Genomic DNA, 10,929 nt, shown 5'->3' with positions numbered 1-10,929 from the left:
CTAGACTTAAACCTAATCCTAAATCTAGCCATGTCTCTAGCCCTAGACCTGAACACCAACCTAGCCCTAGGCCTAACAATAACCCTTAACCTAACCCAAACACTAACCCTACCACTAGACCTAACCCTAGACCTAATTCTGGCACTAAACCCAACACTAACTCTAACCTGAACAATGGCCCTGACCCTAACATAATCCTAGCTTCAAAGCTTACCCTAAACAAAAACCTCATCCTAACACTAGACCTAGCCATAACCCTAACCCTAAAACTAGCCCTAATCATAACCCTAGCTCTTACAAAACACATGGCCCTAATCCTAGGCCTAAACTAACACAAAAACTCTCCTTAATTTTAGGCGTGAACATAGCCCTAAGTGTAACCCTAAACCTAAGCCTAGCCCTAACCCTAAACCTAAGCCTCACTTTAGACCTAACCCTAGCTCAAAGCCTAACCTTTACCCTTAACATAACCCTAGCCTTGTCCCCAAATCAAACCTAACACTAGACCTAATCCTAACATTAATCATAGCCCTAACCATAGCTCTAATTATATCAACTACCCTAATCCTAGCCGTAATACTAACTATAACACTAGCCCTAATCCTAGCTCTAATTCTATCCATTACCCTAACCATAATCCTAATCCTAATGCTAACAATAGGCTTAACCCTAACCCTACCACAATCCCTAAACCTATCCATTGCCCTAAAACTAACCTGAACACTAATCCTAAGCCTATTCATTACTCTAACCCTAACTCTAACCCTAATGCTAATTTGAGCCCTAAACCTAAACGTTACCTAAAACAAACCTTAAGCTGTACAACGACCCTATTAATACACATAGCCTAAACTTGACCCTTAACCTAAATCTAACCCTTATACTAGACCTAATCATAAACATAAACCGAAACCTATCTCTAACTGTAACCCTAGACCTGACATTAGACCTAGCCTTAACCCTAGCCCTAACCTTAATATGAACATTAGCTCTCATCCTAGTCCCAAACCTAGCCTTAGTCATAACCCTAACCCTAATTCTATCCCTTTGCCTGCCCTTAACCTAGTTATAACCCTATTGCTTACCTAAACCTAACCCAAATGCTAACCCTAACACTAAACCTAGCCCTAAACTTAAACCTAGGACTAACCCTAACACTAACCCTAGCTAAAATCCTAAACCTAACCATAATCCTAGCTTTAAGACTAAGTATAACTCTTGCCCTAGACGTAGCCCTAATTTTAACCCTATCACTTACCATAACCTTATTCATAGCCATAGCCTAGAGTAACCCTAGCTTTAACCTTACACCTTGCCCTAACACTAGATCTAAACCTAACTGTAAATTTAACCCTAATTCTACATCTAAACCTATCCTTAACACTAGCCCTAATGCTAATGCTAATCCTAAAACTAGCCCTAAACATAGGCTTAGCCCTAAAACAAAACTGATCCATAAGAATAACACTAAACTTTTACCTAAACCAAAAGCTTACCTTATATCTAGCCCTAAGCCTAGCCCTAATATGAATCCTAATCTTAACCCTAAATCTACCCCTAAACCTGTATCTGACCTTAACACTAACCCTACCTCTAAATATCATGTTAAACCTAAACCTTAACCTAACACTAGACCTGGTCCTAACCCTAATTCTAAAACTAGTTCTAATCATAACCCTAGATCATACATTAGCCATAACCTTAAACCTAAATCTAACCAAACCTAGCCAAATTCTGATACCTAACCCTAGCTTTCACCCTAACCCTAATCCTAACATAGCCATGACCCTAACCCAAAACCTAGCTCTAACCCTAGCTCTAACCATATACTTTACCCTAATCAAACCCCAATCATAATACTAACCCTAGTATTAAAAATAATCCTTAGTCTAACCCAAAACCTAATCCTATTACTAGTCCTAACCCTAGCCCTCATTCTTGTTATAACCATAACCCAAATTCTAACCCTAACCCTGACCCTTATTCTGATCCTGAACCTAAACCAAACCCTAAAACTAGCCCTAGAATAAACCTAATCATAAATCTAGACTTATTTTTAACCAAGACCTAAACAAAAAACTAACCCTAGCTCTAATGATAACCCTTAGGCAAAGCCAAACACTAACCTTACCTCTACACCTAACCAAACTTAATTCTGGCTCTAGTCCTAACCCTAACCCTAATCCAAACACAGACCCTAACACTAACACTAACCATAGCTATAAAACTGACCCTAATCAAAACCTAAACCTAACATTAGGCCTAGCCATAACCATAAACATAACCCTTACATTACCATAGCACTAAAAGTAGCTCTAAACCTAACACAAAATCTAACCATAATCCTAGACTTCAATCTAGCCCAAAGAGTAACCCTAACCCTAACCTAACCTTATTTTTTACCATAAGCCTAACCCTCACACTAAGCCTAACCCTCGCCTTAGACCTAAACCTAGATAAAACCCAAAACTGAACCCTAAACATAACCCTAGCCCTAGCCCTAAACCTAATGCTAATCCTAGCCTTAATCATAATGTTAACACTAGCCCTAATACTATCTCTAAAATTATCCATTACCCTAAACCAAACCTTAACCCTAATGATAAGCCTAGCTCTAATCCTAATTGTAAACCTAATCCTAGACCTCACCCTAAACCTCACCCTCATCATAGCCTTAACCCTAGGTAAAACCCTAACCCTTACTCTAACACTAACCCTAGCCCAAACACTAAAATTAACCCTAAACCTAAAACTACCCCTTAACTTAACCAGACATCTAACCCTATCCATTTCCCTAACTCAAATGATAATCTTAGCCCTAACCTTAACACTAACCCTAAACCTAAAGCTACCACTAACCCTACCCTGACATCTAATCCTATCCATTAACCTAACTCTAAAGATAACCTTAGCTCTAACCCTAACACTAACACTAAACTTAACCATAAATCTAACCGTAGACATAATCCTAAACTTAACCCTCACCCTAGAACTAACCCTAGCCCAAAACCTAACCTGTACCCTAAACCTAACCCAAACCCTAACCCTTGCCCTAGCCCTAACCATAACCCTAACTCTAGCCCTAATAGTATTCTAAACCCTAGCCCTAACCCTAGCTCTAATGCTATTCATTACCCTAAAAAAATCCTTAACCCAAATGCTAAACCTAGGCCTAACCCTAATCCCACCAATTACTCTAATCTTACCCCGAATCCTAAACCCAAACCTATCCATAAATATAACCCTAATTCTAACCCTAATGCTAATTTGAGCCTTAACCCTAATATTTAACCTAACACAAACACGAAAACTGACCCTGACTTTGAAAATACTCCTGACTCTTTATCCTGAGCCTTACCCTAAACCTAACACTAGACCTAGTCATGAACCTAACTCTATAACTATCTCTAGCTGTAAACCTAAACCTGACATTATCCCTATCCCTAAAACTTGTCCTAACCCTAACACAAATCCTAGCCCTCATCCTAACCCCAAATCTAGCCTTAATTCTAACACAAACATATCCCTAGACCTAACCTAATTCTAATCATCACCCTAACCCTAAACCTTGCTATAACCCCATCCCTTCCCCTAAACCTAACCCTAAACCTAATCTGAAACATAGACCTAACCCTAACACCAATCCTTGACATATTCCTAGCCCTAATTTAGCCCTAAACTTAACACTAACCCTAGCCTTAAGACTAAATCTAACTATCACCCTAGATCTATTCCTAGTTCTAACCCTATCCCTTACCATAACCAAAACACTAGACATAACTTTATCCCTAACCCAGCCATAGCCCTAGCCCTAGAATTAACAATAACTCGAAATGTACCCCTAAGCCTATACTCACCATATCACTAGCAATAACACTAACATTAATCGTAAAACTACCCTTACCTTTAGCCTTAGCCCTAAAACATAATGAGCCATAGAACTAACCCTAACCCTTAACCTAAACCAAATATGAACCCTACATCTAGCCCTAAGCGTAGCCGTATTTTAGTCCTATCCCCAACCCTAAAACTAACCCTGACCCTGACTCTGATCCTAACAATAACCCTAGCTCAAAACATCACCCTGAACTTATACCTAACCATAAAACTAGACTTAGCCCTAACTGTAACACTAAAATTAGCCTTAATCATAACCCTAGTTCTTACATTAGCTATGTCCCTAACACTATCCCTAATATAACCCAAAATCTAGCAATAATGTGAGCCCCAACCCTAGCATTAACCCTAACTCTAAACCTCAACCAAGTCTTAATGCTTACCCTAAACTTAATCCTAACTTTAATCCTTGCAATAACCCTAAACCTAACACTAACCCTAACACTAACACTAACCATAAACATAGCCCTAACCCTAACCCTAATCCTAACCCTAATGCTAACCCTAGGCCTAACCTTAACACGTTCACTAACCCTAAACTATCCATTACCCTAAACATAACCCTAACACTAAACCTAACCAAACACTAAACCTAGATGAAACACTAACCCTAAAACTAGCCCTAATTGTAACCCTACATTTACATTAGCCATAGCCCTAAAGCTAACAACAAACCTAGCCTAGCCCTAATCCAAGCTCTAACCCTAGCTTTAACCCTAACCCTAAACTTAGCCCTAACACTAGTGCTAACCCTATCCCTTACCCTAAGCCAAACTCTAACCCTAAAGCTTCCCTAGTCCTAAACCTAATTCTTAGCATAACCCAAAACCTAACTCTCTTACTAGTTCTAACCCTAATCCTCAACCTAGCTCTATCTCTATCCCAAACCCTAACCCTATCCCTGACCCTTATTCTGACCCTAACAATAACCATAGAAGTAAACCTGACCCTAACACTAAACCGACCCCTAACATTGGCACTACCTGTAAACCTATAACTAAACCGTAACCTAATACTAGACCTAGACCTCCAATTAATCCTTTATCTAGTGATAACTCGAGACCTAGCCCTAAACAAAACTTAGTCCTAGACCTAATAATAACCCTTAACCTAACCCAAACACTAACCCTACCCCTAGACCACACCATAGACCTAATGCTGGCCCTAACAATAAACTTAACCCTTTACTGGTAACTGACCCTTACCCTAATACAAACCCTATCTCTAAAGCTTATCCTAACAAAAAATATAACACTAACACTAGACCTAGCCATATCACTAGCCCTGAAACTAGCCATAATCATATGCCAAAACCTACCTTTAACTCTATCCATTACCATAACCCTAACCCTAACACTAATGGTAACCCTAGCCCTAACCTTCACATTGACTCTAACCTTAATCCTCATCCTAGTCCAAACACTAGCTCAATCCCTAACCCTTAAACTTAACCTAACCCTAACACTAACCCATGGCCTAAACCTAAGCCTAACCTTAACCCTAGCCCTAATCCTAACCTTAACACTATCCCTAACCCTAGCTCTAACCCGAAATATTACCCTAACTCTAACCCTAACCTTAATAATAACCCTAGCCCTAACCCTAGCTCTAACCCTACCCATTACCCTATCTCTAACCTTAACCCTGATGATAACCCTAGCCATTACCCTAAATTTACCCTAACCCTAATCCTAGACATAGCCATAAAACTAACCCTTGCCATAGAGCTAACCCCTGCTCAAACCCTAACCATTACCCTAAACCTAAACCTAAGCCTATCCCTAATCCTAACCTTAAGCCAAAACCTAAGGCTAACACGAAATCAAACCCTATCCAATATCCTAAACCAAACGATAACCCTAGCTCTAAGCTTAACACTTTTCTTGACCCTAACCGTAACTATAACCTAGTCCTAACCCTAAACCTAACCCTTGCCCTAGATCTACCCTAGCTCAAACTCTAAACCATATCCTAAACCGGAACCTAAACCTATTCCTAGGCCTAACACTAACTCTAGCCCTAATAAAAACCATAACCCTAGCCCTAACCCTATCCATTATCCTAAGCACAACCATAACACTAAGGCTAACCCTAGGCTTAACCATAACCCTTTTGCTAACTATAACCCTATCAATTACCCTACACCTAACATGAACCGTAAACCAAAACATATCATTACCCTAACCAAACCCTAATGCAAATTCAAGCTCTAAACCTAAACCCTAAGCTAAACCATACCTGAAACCTAATTCTTACCCTAATAATACCCCTAGCTCTAAACCTGACCCTTACCCTAAACCGAACCCTTACACTACACCTAGCCATAAATCTAACCCTCAATCTATCCCTAAAGTAAGCCTAGAGCTGACAATAGCCCTAGCCCTAATTCTTGCCATAACCCTAAAACAAACCCTAGCCCTCATCCTAGCCCTAAACCTAGCCTTATTTATTACTAAACAAAACCATAACACTAGCCCTAACCGAATTCTAACCTTTGACCTAGCCCTTAATCTAGCTCTATCCCCATGTATTCCTCTAAACCTAACCCTATCCCTAAACCTACTCCTAATCCTAAAACTAGGCCTAACCCTGATACAAATGATAGACCAAATCCTAGCCCAAATTTAGCCCTAAACCTAACCTAACCCTATCCCTAAGACTAACTCTAACTCTCGCCTTAGTCCTTTTTCTAGTTTTAACCCTATCCCTTACCATAATCCTATCACTTGCCTTTACATTAGCCCTAACCCTAACCTTGAACATAAAAACCAAACCCTAAGCCTACACCTAGCCCTAAACCTAGCCCTAATTAGAGTCCTATCCCTAACCCTAAAACAAACTCTGACCCAGCCTCTGACCCTAACACTAACCCTACCTCTAAACATCACTCAAAACATAAACCTAAACCTAACCCTAGACCTAGCCCTAACCCTAACCCTAAAACTAGTTCTAATCATAACCCTAGTTCTTACATTGGCTGTATCCCTAAACCTAGCCCTAACCTAACCCAAAATCTATTCCTAATAGTAGCCTTAACACTACCTTTAACCCTAAACATAACCCTAATTCTAGCCCTAAACCTTACCCTAAACCTAACCCTAACCCTAACTTTTGACATAACCCAAAACGTAACCCTAACCTTAAACTTTATCCTAACCATAGACCTAGCCCTAACCCCATTGTAACCCTATCCATTACCCTAATCCTATTCCTAACCCTAATGCTAACCCTAGGATAACCCTAAACCTATTCCTAACCCTAAACCTATACATTACCATAAACCTAACCTGAACCCTAAACCTAACCATATCCATAAACATAATCCTAACCCTAATAATATTAACCCTAAAACTATCTCTAACCATAACCCTAGACCTGACATTAGCCCTAGCCCTAATAAAGCCCTAACCCTAAAACAAACTCTAGCCCTAATCCTATTCCTATTCTTAGTCTTAATTCTAAACCTAACCCTAACCATAAACCTAACCCTAATTTTAACCCTCACCCTAGTCCTAAAGCTATCTACAACATCATACCTAACCATAACCATAATCATATCACTAGCGATAAACCTAGGCTCAGCCTTAATACTAAACCTAGCTCTAAACCTAGCCCGAACTAAACCCTAATTCTAACCCTAAATCTAACCCTAACATTAACACTAACTCTAACTCTCGCCCTATACCTATCCCTAGTTCTAACCCTATCACTTATGATATTCAAACCCTAGACCTAACCCTAGCCCTAACCTTCACTGTAGCCTTAAACCTAGATCTAACCCTAACTGTAAATCTAAGCCTAACCCTAAGCCAAAACCACACCTTAACACTAGCTCTAACCCTAATGCTAATTTGAAACTAGCTCTAACCCTAGTCCTAGTCCTCAAGCCAAACTGAGCCATAGCACTGACCCTAATACTTAACATAAACCAAAACCTAACACTACACCTAGCCCTAATTTGAGTCCTAATTCTAAATTTAGAACTAATACTAACCCTGACTCTGACCTTAACACTAACCCTAGCTCTATACATCACCCTATCCCTAAACCTAATCCTAACACTAGACCTCAACCTAAACCTAACCCTAAAACTAGCCCTAAACATAATGCCATTTCTTAAATTAGCCATAGCCCTAAACCTAACACAAAACCTAGCCCTAATTCAAAGCCTAACCCTAGCATTAACCATAACACTAACCCTAAATCTGGCCCTAACCTAACCCTATCCCTAGTCCTAATCCTAGCTCTAACCCTATTTCTTACACTTAGTCAAACCCTCACCCTATTGCTACCCTAGTCCTAACCATAATTCTATGCCTACCCCAAACTCTAACTCTACTACTAGTCCTAAACCTAGCCCTCATTCTAGCTCTAAACTTAACCCAAACCCTAAACCTAACTCTGACCCTTATTCTGACCCTAACTCTAAACTTAGGATTAAACCTGACCCTAACCCTTATCCGAAACCTAACACTAGCCCTACCAGTAACCCTAACCCTAAACCTAACACTAACACTAGCAATAGACCTAAACCTAATTCTAAATGTAGCCACAACCCTAGCCTTACTCCTAACAATAACTCTTAACCTAAACCAAACACTAACTCTACCCCTAGACCTACCCTAGTCCTCATTCTGGACCTAACACTAAAACTAATCCTAACCTGAACACTGACACTTACCCTAACAAAAACCCTAACTCTAAACATTATCCTAACCCAAAAACTAACCCTAACACTAGACAAACTCTAAATCTAGCCATAACCATAAATTTAGCTCTTACATTTCCCATATACCTAAAACTAGCCCTAAACCTCACACAAAAATCTAGCCCTAATTACAGCCCTAAACCAAACCCTAAGCATAACACTAACCCTAAACCTAGCCCTAACCATAACTCTAACCCTCGTTCTAGCCCTAAACCTAGCCCAAACCCTAAACCTCACCCGAACTCTAGCCCTAACCCTAACTGTAACCATAGCCCAAAGCCTAGCTCTAATTCTATCCATTACACTTACCATAACCCTAAAACTAATGCTAACGCTAGCCCTAAACATAATTCTAACCCTAGCCTAGCCCACACTGTAACCCTAACCCTCACCCTAGCCCTAAATCTAGCTCAATCCCTCATCCTTACACTTAACCTAACCCTAACACTAACCCAAGGCCGAACCCTAACCCTAACCCCAGCCCTAATCCTAACCTTAAGCCTAGTCCAAAACCTAGTTTGAACCTTACCAATACCATAAGCCTAAACTTAACGCTAATGATTACACTAGACCTAAAGCTAAACCTACCCTAACTCTAAACATAAACCTAACCCTAGAACTAACAGTAAATCTAACCCTAACCCTAAATCTAAGCAACTCAAACCCTAAGCCTAATCCTAAACCTAAACCTAATGCTAACCTCAACTTAAATCTATATATAACCTTACATTTATACCTATTACCCTAACCCTAATGATAACCCTAGCCCTAACTGTAACACTAACCATGTCCATAAACCTAGACCAAACCCTAAATTAACCTTTGCCATAGAAAAAATTTAGCTCAAATCCTAAACCATCCCCTAAACCTAATCCTAACTCTAACCCTTGCCCTAACCCTGTCCATAACCTTAACTCTAGCCCTAATTCTAACCATTATCCTAGCCCTAACCATAGTTCTAACCCTAAAAATATCCATAACCCTAATGCTAACCCTAGGCCTAACCCTAAACCTATCACAAACCCTAAACCTATCACCAACCCTAACCGTATCCATTACCTTAAACCTAACCTGAACCCTAAAGTTAACACTATCCATTACCCTAACCCTAATTCTAACTTAATGCTAATTTGAACCTTAACCCTAAACCTTAACCTAACCCAAACCCGAAGCCTGACCCTGACCCTAATAATACCCCAGCTCTTAATATGACCCTTTCCCTAAACATAACACTTTAATTTGACTTAGCCCTAAACCTAACCCTAAAAATATCACTAACTATAATCCTAGACCTGACATTAGTCCTAGCCCTAATTCTTGCCCTAAACATAACACAAAACCTAGCCCTAATCCTAGCCGTAAATCTAGCCCTAATCCGAAACCTCACCATAACCTTAGCCCTAACCCTAAATTTAATCATAAAACTATCCCTAACCCTAACCATAGCACTAAAACAAAACCAAGCAAAAGGCCTAACACTAAGCTAAACTTAAACCAAACCCTAGCACTACAGCTAGACTAACCCTAGCCCTAAATCGAGTCCTAATCATATCCTTAAAAATAACCCTGAACCTGACTTATAGCCTAACACTCATCCTAGCTCTAAACACCACCCTAAACTTAAACTGAACCATAAAGTAAACCTAGCCCTAATTCGAGTCCTAACCATAATCCTAAAACTAACCCTGACTTGACTGATATCCTAACACTAACTCTAGATATAAATATCACCCTAATCTTAAACCTAACCCTAACACTTGACCTACCCCTACACCTAAGCCTAATTGTAAGCCATAACCTTAATGTGAATCCTAAAACTGGCCCTATCCATCACACTAGCCATAAACCAAAACCAAGCCATAGCCCTAATCCTAACCCTTAACCGAAATCAAACACTAACACTACAAATAGCCATAAAACTAAGTCTAAAACTAACTCTGACCCTGACACTGACCCTAACACTGACCCTAACACTAATCCTAGCTCTAAAATCACCCTAATATTAATAACATTAATAACATTAATAACACTATATCTCGCCTTAACCTAACCCTAAAACTAGCCTTAATCAAAACCCTAGTTCATACATTAGTCATTGTCCTAACCATAGCCCTAACCTTAACACAAATTCCAACCCAATCCAAGCCCTAACCCTAGGTTTAACCCTAATATTAGCCCCAACTCTAACCCAAACACTAGCCCTAACCCTAACTCTAACCCTATTACTTATACTAAGCCAAACCCTAACAAAGACTAACCCTAGTTCTAATCATAATCCTTAGCCATACTTAAACTCTAACTATATTACCAGTCTTAACCCTAGC

Source organism: Marmota flaviventris, chromosome 5, assembly GCF_047511675.1.
Source record: "Marmota flaviventris isolate mMarFla1 chromosome 5, mMarFla1.hap1, whole genome shotgun sequence".
In the NCBI taxonomy this organism is placed as follows: domain Eukaryota; kingdom Metazoa; phylum Chordata; class Mammalia; order Rodentia; family Sciuridae; genus Marmota; species Marmota flaviventris.
The sequence above is the reverse complement of the archived record's forward strand: the minus strand, read 5'-3'. Positions refer to the sequence as shown.